The following is an 11,774-nucleotide window of genomic DNA, read 5'->3' on the forward strand; positions in this document are numbered from 1 at the left end:
AGACTGTGTCTTGGGGCCTGACCGGCTGGGAAATGCCTGTTTGGGCCCTGACAAAAGTTTCCCTAAAGGGAACTTGTCTGGTGTCAGGGAGAGATTGACCCCCCGCTCCTCCACAGCCAGCCGGTACCCTCCATCTCTGGCCTGGGAGAGGGCAGGGGGGTGCTGGGCACCTTGGCCCCCTGCTGCTATGGGGGATGGGCTCTTGTCCTTGTGGTCTGCAGCACAATGGCCTCCAGGGTTCAGGTCAAGGTTTGGGGATGCAGATGAAGGGGGAACTTGGGGAGTGCTGAACGGCAGGAGCACTAGACTGGGAGTCCAGAGCTCCTCGCTCCAGGCCCAGCTCTGTGGCTGGCTGCGTTCAGGGGCCCTCAGCAGCCTGGGCGATTGTGGTACCCTGAGGCAGGTGGTCCCACGGAGGATCTCGCTGGAGCATTTTGCTGGGAGAGTCGAGGCAGGTGGAGGACTCTACAATCCCAGATACGTTCTCTTACATATAATTGAATAGAGGTTTGAGTCCTGTGTCCTCATTTCCAGCCCTGTGCCCTGGCTTGGGCTGTGTCCCCATCCTGCAATGCCCTCCTCATCACCTACCCCAAAGCTGCAAGCCCTTCAAGGCCCAGCCCATTGCCCGTCCTCTGTGAAGCCTTTGCACATGTCTCCCGGGGGCCTGCTCTTTCTGTGAACTCCCGTCCTGCCCTTTGCAGTCTCTGAAGGACCACATGACAGCTTGTCCCTTCCCTTAACTGTTCAGAGGCTCCATCTCCTCCATCACCCCACCTCCTCTGACGCTTTCTCTCCCTCCCACCCCTAGTAATCCAGCCTGAGGCTCAAGTTGGGCTTTATTCGCTGATGGACAGTTTCTCAGAACATACTTCACCAGGAAGTTCCACTGAATGTCTAACCACCGTCTCCGTTGCTGCTGGAAGAACATCAGTGCTGGAGCTGCAGGACCTCTTGGTGGCCAGTGATGGCTGTGAGCTGAGCCAGCTCACAAGTCACCAGCCGAATGACTCAGCTCAGCAGCTGAGTCACCGCTGGCAAGGTCCCAACAGGCTGCGCTCCATCCGTCATAAATGTCACTGAGCACCTACTAAGTGTCAGGACTGTTCTAGGTGGTGAACAGGGCCAACGAAGTTCCTGCTGTGGGTCTAGTGGGGGAGATGACGCAGGCACAGTACATAAACCAGTAAATAGATCATGTGTTCTGTATTTCTGCTGGAAGGGGACCGGCAGGGTGGCCAGTTAGAGATGATGGGGTGATGGGGAGCAGAGGCCTCTGCCGAGGAGGGGGTGTTTGAGCAAAGGGGGCATGTGCCATGCGGAGTGGGTAGGAGCAGTGTTCTAGCCGCTGTTCTTCATGGGAGTGAGCTGGGCTCATTGAAAGACAGAGAAGGGAAATAGCATCACTGTGGCTGGAATAGGGAGAACCAGGCGCAGCGGAGCATGGAGTGAGGTTGGGGAGCTGAGAAGGGAGGCAGGCAGCAGCACTCACAGAGGGAAGCCACGTGGGTTTTATTCTGAGTTGAAGGGGAGCTGGGAAGGGGCCCACTGCTGTGTGGGCAGTGAAGCTTACTTCATACCCATTCCGTTGAGAGACGGAGGGACTGAGACCAGGGGCAGGAGGTGAAGAGTTCAGACTAGGAATTTCTTTTGGAGAAGGTCCAACAGAATTTGCTCCTGAGTTGGATGTTGGGGATGAGAAAAGAAGGGGACCCATGGACAACTCCAAGGTTTTTGGCTGAGTGGCGGGATGGCCAGAGGGGCCCTTCACTGTGATGGCAGCCCTGGGAAGAGCCGCTGGGGTCCAGATGGTGGCCGTGGGCTCAAGAGTTAGACGGTGGCCTTAAGTTTGAGATGCCTCATAGATATTGATGAGCGATTGAATCTGTGTGGTCCTGCGATCTGGGGAGGATGATTCCAGGGGTGCGTTTGGGTGTCATGAGTGTGTCATTAGTACCTAACCCTGGAATGGATGCACCTACCAGCAGCGTGAGCCTGGACTGAGCAAAAGAGTTGAGATCTGTGTCCAGGAGGCATCAGTATCGAAGGCTGGGGTGAGGAGGAGAGACGGAGGAGAGAGATGAGTGGTCAGGGAGGTGGGAAGAAACCCAGGAGAGGCTGGGTCCTCACCACACAATGAAGACGGAGTCCCCGGGCAGGTTCAGAGCTTTACAGAGCGGGGTCCTGTGACCTTGCGGGGACCAAATCTTCTTACAGATGTGGTCAAGTTGCTTGCGATTTGTGCGAATGGGAAGGAAGACCCGCCTCGAGACTCTCACACTTGGTGGGAGCCAGAGCTGCTAAAAACAGCCTTTGCTTGAAACCATTCTGGGGCGAGCAGAGATGGGGTTCAGGGGTTAATGAAATGAACTCTTGTCTGCAGACTGGCCCATCTGGGGGTGTCAGCACCGAGCCCCCCCCTTCCTGCCTCCCGCTCGGGAAATGTACCCACGGCTGGACCAGAGGTGGTGTCTGGGAGCTGCAGACTGTCCGCGGCGGAGTCCAGCTGTGAGCGAGCCCTCAGCGCTGAAATTGCCAGCCTTGCGCAGCCCAGAGCCAGCCCGCGGAAGTGGGCCAGCCGCACCTCCATACAGGATTAGAGGGATGTGTAATGGATTAAAGATCAAAAATGTTAATTAAGAAATGGTCTTTTCTAATAAGATGCCTTCAAGGGCACAGGCCTGAAAAGGAGGGGATTTCTCATTTTGGCAACACGGTTTCTGTTGTAATGAAATTGGTTCACAGACAGTGGGGAGGACCCGACGTTAAGTCTCGTTTTAAAGACGTCTCCATCCAAATTAATTAGCAATAAAAAACGGAGGCCCGAATGTCAGGCTGGCAGGCAGGCATTGTGTGGTGGCTTGGCAGGAAGGCTGCATGGACTCCAGAGAATTTCCTCTGTAGCCCAGGGCCGCTGGAATGTTATATCTGGGGGCACATTCCAGGAGGCTTAGTGTGGTCTGACTGTCTCTGGGGTCGAGAAATGAAGCCTGGTTGGATGCTAGGTCTAACTTGATGGGAGCTTGCTGTGTGACTTTTAGCTACCCATGGCCCTTTCTGATCATTCCTCTAAATTTCCTTTCTTATCAACTGTGGATGACAATGAAAACTCTCTTATCTACCTTCGTGGTCTGTTGGAGCAGAAAGATTCTTAGATTTGAAAACTCTAAACTCTCTATGTGAATCAATGAGATTATTGCTAAAGGAAGGTTTATTCTTTGTGTACCTGGTTCAGCCCTGGCCAGGCCACACATTTTGTTTGCTCATTCATTGGTCAGTGGAGACTTGGGCTATGGAGTCCCTTAGGTTGTTTGCATGTCTCAGAAGGGCGCCATAGCCTGATGGTTAAGAACTGGGCTCTGCCTGTTATACAGAGTGAAGTAAGTTAAAAAGAGAAAGACGAATACCGTATATTAATGCATATATATGGAATCTACGAAAAATGCTATGGATGAACCTATTTGCAGGGCAACAGTAGAAACACAGACATAGAGAGTGCTTGTGGGCTTCCCTGTGGCTCAGCTGGTAAAGAATCCGCCTGCAATGCGGGAGACCCGGGTTTGATCCCTGGGTTGGGAAGATCCATGGAGAAGCGAAAGGCTACCCACTCCAGTATTCTGGCCTGGAGAATTCCGTGGACTAGTCCATGGGTCGCAAAGAGTCGGACACGACTGAGCGACTTTAACTTCACTTCACTTCACTGTGGGAAGTAGGAGAAGGAGACGGTGGGGCGGATTGGGAGAGTAGCCTTGAAACATATACATATATGTAAACATTTACATATATATAAAATGGATTCTCAATGGAAATTTGCTGTATGGCACAGGGAGCTCAGCCCGGTGCTCTGACAACCTAGAGGGGCAGGATGGGGTGGGAGTGGGAGGGAGGTTCAAGAAGGAGTTTGTATACCTATGGCTGATTCATACTGATGGACGGCAGAAACCGAGACAACATTGTGAAGCAGTTATCCTCCAATTTAAACAAATTTTAAAAAGAACAATAAATTAAAAAAGGAAAAAAAAAAAGAGTTGGGCTCTGGACTCTGCTGGGTCATCAACATGTACATAAGCTCTGCCTCCTGCTTGGGAGCCCAGCGGAGCCATTCGCCTTCTGTGAGCGTCAGTCTCCTTGTCTGTGAAATGTAGCCAGTGTCTCTGTCTGCTCACACTGCTGTGATGTGTGAGGGGAGAGAGCCTGCAGTGAGCCTGAGCGCTCGGGAGGTGTGGTGTGGTGAGCGGTGCTGGGCGCTGGGGCTTTTCTTCTTCAGAAGCCTTGGGATCTGTGTGTCGGTTCCAGACTGATCCTGAGTTGGAGACCGGCTGTTTTTGAGTTTCCTGGACCCTCCGCTGTGCAGAACCTCATTTTTACAAGAAGCCAGAGGAAGGAGAGTCCTTCGGAGCCTGGAACTTGCTCTGAAGGTTCCAAGACTTGAGAAAAGTGTGGACCCACACGTCCAGGGGAGAGTCTCCCCCTGCTTCCAATCAGAACTTGCTCTGTCTGATGAAATCGCGCGTGTTTTCTTGCCTACCACACATCTTGTTTTCGGTGGCAGTGATGTTGGGGGCAAGACAGAGAAGGGAGAGAAGTTTTTTTTTTTTTACTATCTTCTTTTCTCTGGTTGGAGATTGTACACACTTTTACATCTTGTTGCCACTTTAATCTTACTGTGGCTGCAAACTCTCACTTTATTTTTTAAAAAATATAAAAAAGTCTCATTGTTTTATTTAATGGTAGTTGCCTGAAACTGAATTTTTTTCTCATATTAATACCATGAATTGTTTTCCTTTTTCTTGCATCTGCCTGCCTTTTTTCAGGATTTTACTTTTTTTCCAAAAAAAGTTATGATAAAATATACACAACATATAATTTACTGTCTTAGCCATGGTCGAGTGTCCAGGTGTTGTGTCCAGGCAACATGTGACATTAGGAGGATTCACACTGTTGTGTAATCGTCACCCCCATCCATCTCCAAAATTCTTTTCACCTTCCCAAACTGAAACTCTTGAACAATTTTTGTCCTTTTGTGTCCAGATTGTGTCACCTAGCATGTCCTCACGGTCATCGAAGTTGTAGCACGTGTCAGAATTTCCTTCTTTTTTAAGGCTGACTAATATTCTGTTGTATGTATACTCCACATTTTGTTTATCCATTTATCAGTCAATAGAGACGTGGGTTGCTTAATTTTTTTGGAAAAACTGCCAAGTGGCTTTACCACGTTACAACACCCACCCCTAAAGCTCTGTCTGAGAAGGAATGTGGAGGGCATGGACCTTTCTCGTCTCTCACCTGGATAAAGGACGCCAGTGGCAAGAGGCTCGTTGGGTGTGGCTCTCAGCGGCGAGGGGACGATGAGGTTCCCTGCGTGGAGTGGAGCGCGCTCCCCAACCCTCCCAGCTCTGGCGCAGCCTCCTACCCGCCACCACCTGGCCCCAGGAGCGGGTGACCCTCAGACACAGCGCCTTCCCGCCCTCCCCGTCGCACTGAGGCAGACCGTCTCAGTGCCCGTGGCGCTCGGAGGAGAGAGGGAGCTCTCTGCTCAGCGAAGCGTGCTTGCCACTTGTGGGCATGGAGCTGCTTTAAACCTCAAAGCGGCAACTGGACAAGGACAAGTGGCAGAAATACTGGGATGAGCTGCCCTGTGGTCTAAGGTCTGCCCTTAGTGACACCGACCGCGGAGAGAAAGGGCAGGACTGGACCTGACCTTTAAGAAAGCAAAGCTGAGAAGTATGGCCCCGGCAATGAGGACACGTGGCCGACTGCGGTCCCCGAGTATTGGATGAATGGCCCAGACACAACACGGAGTGAGAGGAGCCAGACACAAAAGGAGCGTGCTGCATGCGCCCGTTATGTGGCGTCCAGAACTGGGCAGCACGGTGTCTGGTGACCGAGGTCAGGCAGTCACTGGCCTTGGGGCACGGCTGGCAGGGGGGTGTGCCGTCTGCGGGGCCTTGGGAAGGTTTTCTGTAAAAATGTGCCGCCCAGTTTCCTCAAGATTTAAGCACATTACTGCATCTAAGTTGTTTCAATTAAAAGGGGACATGAAAATAAAAATAAAACATCTTCATTTCAGAGATGTGGAGGCTGTGGGCTCTTTACTTAATTTATTTCCCCACGAGTTTATTAGGGTCTGTATTCCAAGATCCACTGCTGGGTTGGACTCAGCCAGGCTTTCACGCCGAGGGTGAAGTTCCTGAGGGTGGAGGGTACTGGGGGACCCGGCCTGTCCTGTTAACATCCTGTGTCACAGGGGAGGGGGCTGCGAGCCCTTCACGGCTCCCTACCATTCTTGGAAAGTAGGGTTCAGACCTCAGGCCAGGAAATTGTTCTAGCATGGGATCCAGGACGCCCATCTTTTCTCTTCCTTCCTGGCCTGACCTCGGGTGAATTGCCCGCCTCCTGTGAGCCCCAGTTCTCTGGCCCAGATGCCAGGATGGCCTCAGTGTTGGGAAAGCGTGCGGGGCATCTGTGCACCTCTGAAGGGCTGGGCACAGGCTGCTGAGTGGGGAATCCTGTCCTGGCACCTGTGTGCCTCCCACAGCCAAGGTGGGGGGAGATGAGGGAGGGATGCCGCCCAGGCGGTATTCTCAGTGGGGGTCACTTCCGTGGCGGGCAGGGCTGGGGGGGAGGTTTTGATTCACAGGGCTGTCCTGCCGTAACTGTACCAGCACTGCCCCTGCAGGAGTCAGGGCCCCGAGGCTCTGCTTCTGGATCTCAACTCCGTTGCTTAGTGGTTTTTCAACAGGGGTTTCTCCATTCATTCATCTCCTCATTAAGCCTTATTTGAACACTGTTTCAGTGCTTCCGGGTGGGGGTTGTGTCCCGATGAATACTGTTTGGAATTAGCCAGTCATGGGAGGAGAGGAGGGGGGATCATCTTCTTAGCGTCCTCCACGTGCCCAGCCGAGCGCCAGGGGTTTCTGAACCCGCGTTGCCCCATTTAATCTGAGTGACTACTCTGTGCATTGGTTGTTATCGATTCCACTTTACAAGGGAGGAGACCAGGTGTTGGACTAACTGCTTGCTACTCAAAAGTGTGGTCCATGGACCAGCATCACCCATGAGCTGGTTTCAAACGTCAGCATCTCGGGGCCCTCCCTAGTCAGATGCTGAGTCAGATGCTGCCTTTGAACAAGATCAAAGGAGGTCTGTGTGCATGTCCAAGGCCCTTGTTGACGAAGCGTGAGCAAGCTGGGGACACACTCGGCTTTGCCTCTGCCCTCTTTAGCTATAACGATGGCAGTCAGAAGGAAGCTTTTTGAGGTGACAGTAGCCAGCGCTGCGCTGAGCTCTTGCCGTGGTTTATGGTCTGTTATCCTCTGATAGCTCTGTAATTCAGGCCCTGTTGTCATCGTCTCCCTTTCACCGTTGAGGAAAGGCCTCAGAGAAGTTAATAACTTGGCCTAGGTCACGCTGCATTTGGCAGGCCAAGCGCCTTCTTGGGGTGTGTGTGCGCGTGTTTTGGAGGGGAGGTGGTGATCCTGGCATGATGTGAGGATTTGGGGATGTGACTCCTGGTGGAATCAGCAGACAAGGCAGATTCTTTGGGGAGACCCTGGACACTTCCTCAGAGGTGCTGCTGGCCTCCCAGGGGGGAAACTTTCTGGCTTTGAGAATCAGCTCCGTGTCCTCTCTTCTGAGAAGCCCTTTCTGATTTCCCCCTCCTTTCACCCTCCGCTTATTTTTGGCGGTTGCCTTTATCACATGGTCTGGTTTGTGCCTCTATTTGCTAGATGAGGAGGTCCTTGATGGAAGGACCATGTCATGTCTTGGTCAACTTTGTATCCTCTATCCCTAGAACAGTTTTTTTTTTCTTTCATTTATTTTATAATTGGGACCTTCTGTGTGCTGAGTCCTGGCTTAGACACTGATGTGTCCATGGTAAGTAAGGCAGGTGTGGTTCCTGATCTCTGGAATGTAATAGGGGGGAAAGCTCTTGTGGGAAGCCTGACTTATTCATTCATTCATTCATTCAGCAAACACCAGACCCTGGCAGGGGGTTACAGTGCAAGCAAGTCAGAGTGATCCAGGCCCTTACAGAGCTAACAGCCCAGTGGGGTGTCGCTGCCAGAAATCTGTCTTTATAGACTCAGCACAGTGAAGAGAACAGGGCTAAAGGGCAAGGCTCCCGGCCCCACCTAGGCAGGCAGGGCACCTTCCCTCGGGGAGCCCTGAAGCCTAAAGGGACACGTGAAGGAGATGTTTGGCCCCTCATTCTTTCCAGACCAACATACTTACCGAGTTTGGGGATCTTAACTTCAAACGAGCACAGTGAAAACAGGCAGGTTTGCTATAGCAGAGGTGTGCGTGTTTGTGAAACTGCAGTTCCAAGCCTGAAAACAGCCAGTGCCCAGCAAAGCTTGCTCTGAACTGAGGCCTCTCACACACCACACGCTGGTGGCGAGTTTGCAGTGATCCCCTGTAATCGACCCGGGGACGCCTTCTTGTCACCCTCCAGCCATCTGCTGGTCCTTGGGTTGCATCACCTCCAAGGCATATCTCAAGCTTGCCTTTTTCATTTTTGAGCCTATCTTATTGTAAAATGAAACACAGACACCTCGCAAAACAAATGTGGAAGTGAAAGTCGCTCAGTTGTGTCCGACTCTTTGTGACCCCGTGGACTATACAGTCCATGGAATTCTCCAGGCCAGAATACTGGAGCGGGTAGCCTTTCCCTTCTCCAGGGGATCTTCCCAACCCAGGGATCGAACCCAGGTCTCCCACATTGCAGGCGGATTCTTTACCAGCTGAGGGCAATCACAAAGCAAATGTACAACTTAGCAAATTCTTATAAGGTGAGATATCATTGAAACCCCCCATCTGTGTTCTCCATCCGAGACACAGCCCCCTCCTCCTTTTAAAAGTAAGCATTCACCTGACTTTTATGGCCATAACTCGCATTTCTTTAATGTTGTCACCTCAGCGTGCACTCCCTACTGCTACAATTTAGACTTGGAGTGTCATTCTTTAAGGAATTGTTGTGGTTTAGTCACTAAGTCATGTCTGACTCTTTGTGACCCCATGGACTGCAGTGCACCAGGCTTCCCTGTCCTTCACCATCTCCTGGAGTTTTCTCAGACTCATGTCTATTGAGTTGGTGATGCTACCCAACCATCTCATCCTCTGTCGTCTCCTTCTCCTCCTGCCCTCAATCTTTCCCAGCATCAGGGTCTTTTCTGATGAGTTGGCTCCTCTCATCAGGTGGCCAGAGTATTGGAGCTTCAGGTTCAGCATCAGTCCTTCCAATGAATATTCAGGGTTGATTTCCTTTAGGATTGATTTCCTAAAGGTTGATTTCCTTTAGGATTTAGGATCACCTAAGTGTGTACCCCCTGCCACTACAATTTAGACTTGGAGTGCCATTCTTTCAGGAATATGAGGGTGTAATGTTGTTTGAAAGGATGCTTATTTTAAGCATCCTTTAAAACAAGCCCCTGCAGTGGATCCTTCTGATGTTTAGGCTCCTGGATAAATCATTTTCCACCACTGGCAGGTGAAGGTGGAGCCAGAATAACATTCTAGTGCCCACCACCTAGCAGCTGTCCCCTGAGGGTTTGATGAGTGGCTACACAAGCCACCAAAGTTTGCGGTCTTTAGGGGAGGAGGTGACCCAGTCCTGTACCAGGGTGATGACGGCTGGAATGACTAACGTTGTGGAGGGGAGGAGCTGGTGAACTGTTCTGAGTGAGGAGTCATCCATCAGTCTTTCCTTGACTTGTCATTTGTAACATATTTTCTCTTCTGAGCATTTGGGGAATTAATCTCCTCACACCTGCTGCAGCAGGTGAACCCGAGTTTGCTGTTGGGGTGTCCGGGGTGCGCAGGTGTGTGTCTTTGAGACCATTCTTCATTAAAATTAATGGCAAGGGGGCTTTTCCTGCTGTGTCAGGCTCCTCAACACTCCCTCCAAGGAGGGACTCTCAGGCAGGTGGTCACACGTCTGGCTTGGTTTGAGTTCCCAAGAGTCATAACTTGCAGAACTGTGTTGAGTTCTAGAATTTACAGGCATGAGTTCTATGGGATTGGGCTAAGGTGATTTAAAAATAATGGTTAATTAAACAGTGGGCTTCCCTGGTAGCTCAGCTGGTAAAGAATCCACCTGCAATGCAGGAGACCCCAGTTTGATTCCTGGGTCAGGAAGATCTGCTGGAGAAGGGATAGGCTGCCCACTCCAGTATTCTTGGGCTTCCCTGCTGGCTCAGCTGGTATAGAATCTGCCTGCAATGCGGGAGACCTGGTTTCGATCCCTGGGTTGGACAGATCCCCTGCAGAAAGGAATGGCTACCCACTTCAGTATTCTGGCCTGGAGAATACTGAAGTCACAAAGAGTCAGACACGACTGAGCACCTTTCACTCACTCACTCAGCCTTTGATGTGGGCCATGCAGTCCTCAGCATGTAGGGCTTCCTCATGTCCTAGAAACTTACCTCAAGCAGGTGGATGACAAAGCCATCCTCTGACCAGGAGCTGGAGCTGTTCACTTCACAGACGCTTGCGGAGCCGGCATGGTGACAGTGAGTGCGTGAACATCTCATAAAGGCTCCCTTGGCTGCAAATTCATGAACTCCTGAGGGTAAATAGAAGGAGAATGTGGGAGGTGTTAATGTAGCAAGTCAGTAAGCTGAGTGAATGGTAAGCATCACAAACCCGTGGAATCTGAAATATGATATTGAAAGTCAAGGAAAATGTGATTTTTGAGACTAGAAATTCTTGGCCTTGTTTGTTGACCCTCCTGATGGGGAGTCGGTTTTGTCTTTGGCACCGAGGATGCTGCGGGGCTGGATTTGGTCCCTCAAGGGGCCACGTGCCCCTTGCCCGTTGTTACACAGTCTAAGAGGAAAGAAAAACAGTCATTGTACAGTATGGCAAATACTTTAGAGAAGAAAAGCAAAATACCCAAGCACAAGATAATTTTGTTGTGTGTTAGTGACATGGAATGAGAATTGTCCTCTACCTTACTCTGGAGCCTAGAGCTGTGCTGTCTTTTGGCTGGACTTAGGCTTTTAAAAAGTCTCAATGTTTTTTAAAGTTTATTTTAAAAATATTTATTTACTTATTTTTGTCTGTTTGATTGTGCCAGGTCTTAGTTGCGGCATGTGGAATCTAGTTCCCCAACCAGGGATCGAACCCGGGCCCTCTGCATTGGGAGCCCAGAGTCTTAGCCACTGGACCACCAGGGAAGGCAGGTCTTACATACTTTAGAAGAAAACTCAAGAAACTGAACAGCTCCATGGATGAGGGCTCCGAAGCACGTTCATGCCTGCCCCCACCACTCCCCATCTGTCAGAGGTGCTCACAAGTATCCAAACTCAGGATGGATGTTGTCCCCGTGTTCCCAACCCATCCGTGCCCCCTTCCCTCCATCATCACATTCCATTGCCTGGCAGTGCCCTGGGAGGTGGTGACTGCCCCAACCACCTCCTTTCCCTGGAGGTGTACCAGCTGGCTCTGGAGAGCTCTCAGGAGGGATGCTGGAGGGTGTGGTGTTGACCAGGTAACAGCTGGGTTGGATGAAGTAGTCTCTGAGGTGGATGAAGTGGTCTCCGAAGAGATGGGCAGGGTTATACAGCTGGAGGGGAAGATGACCCTGGGATATGGCTGTACCCAGAGACGGCTGTGACTGCCTTGGCCATTGGTAGGGTATGGGGGTGGGGAGTAGGGAGCTTGCCTGCTTCTGCTTATTTCAGGTAGGGTCTGGCCTCCTGCAAGACTGTCTTCTGAACACTTGGTTATTAAAATGCTTTGATTCTAAGACGTGCATTTTATCATTGTCTAAC

General features: G+C 51.2%; 1 protein-coding gene across 1 annotated transcript in view; it reads left to right on the forward strand.

The window, feature by feature from the left end:
- ZNF423 (zinc finger protein 423) overlaps nucleotides 1-11,774 on the forward strand; it is a 337,684-nt gene that overhangs the window by 62,859 nt on the left and 263,051 nt on the right. The window lies entirely within an intron of this gene.

The sequence above is a fragment of the Bison bison genome, unplaced genomic scaffold (genome assembly GCF_000754665.1).
Source record: "Bison bison bison isolate TAMUID 2011002044 unplaced genomic scaffold, Bison_UMD1.0 scf7180017864192, whole genome shotgun sequence".
NCBI lineage: Eukaryota > Metazoa > Chordata > Mammalia > Artiodactyla > Bovidae > Bison > Bison bison.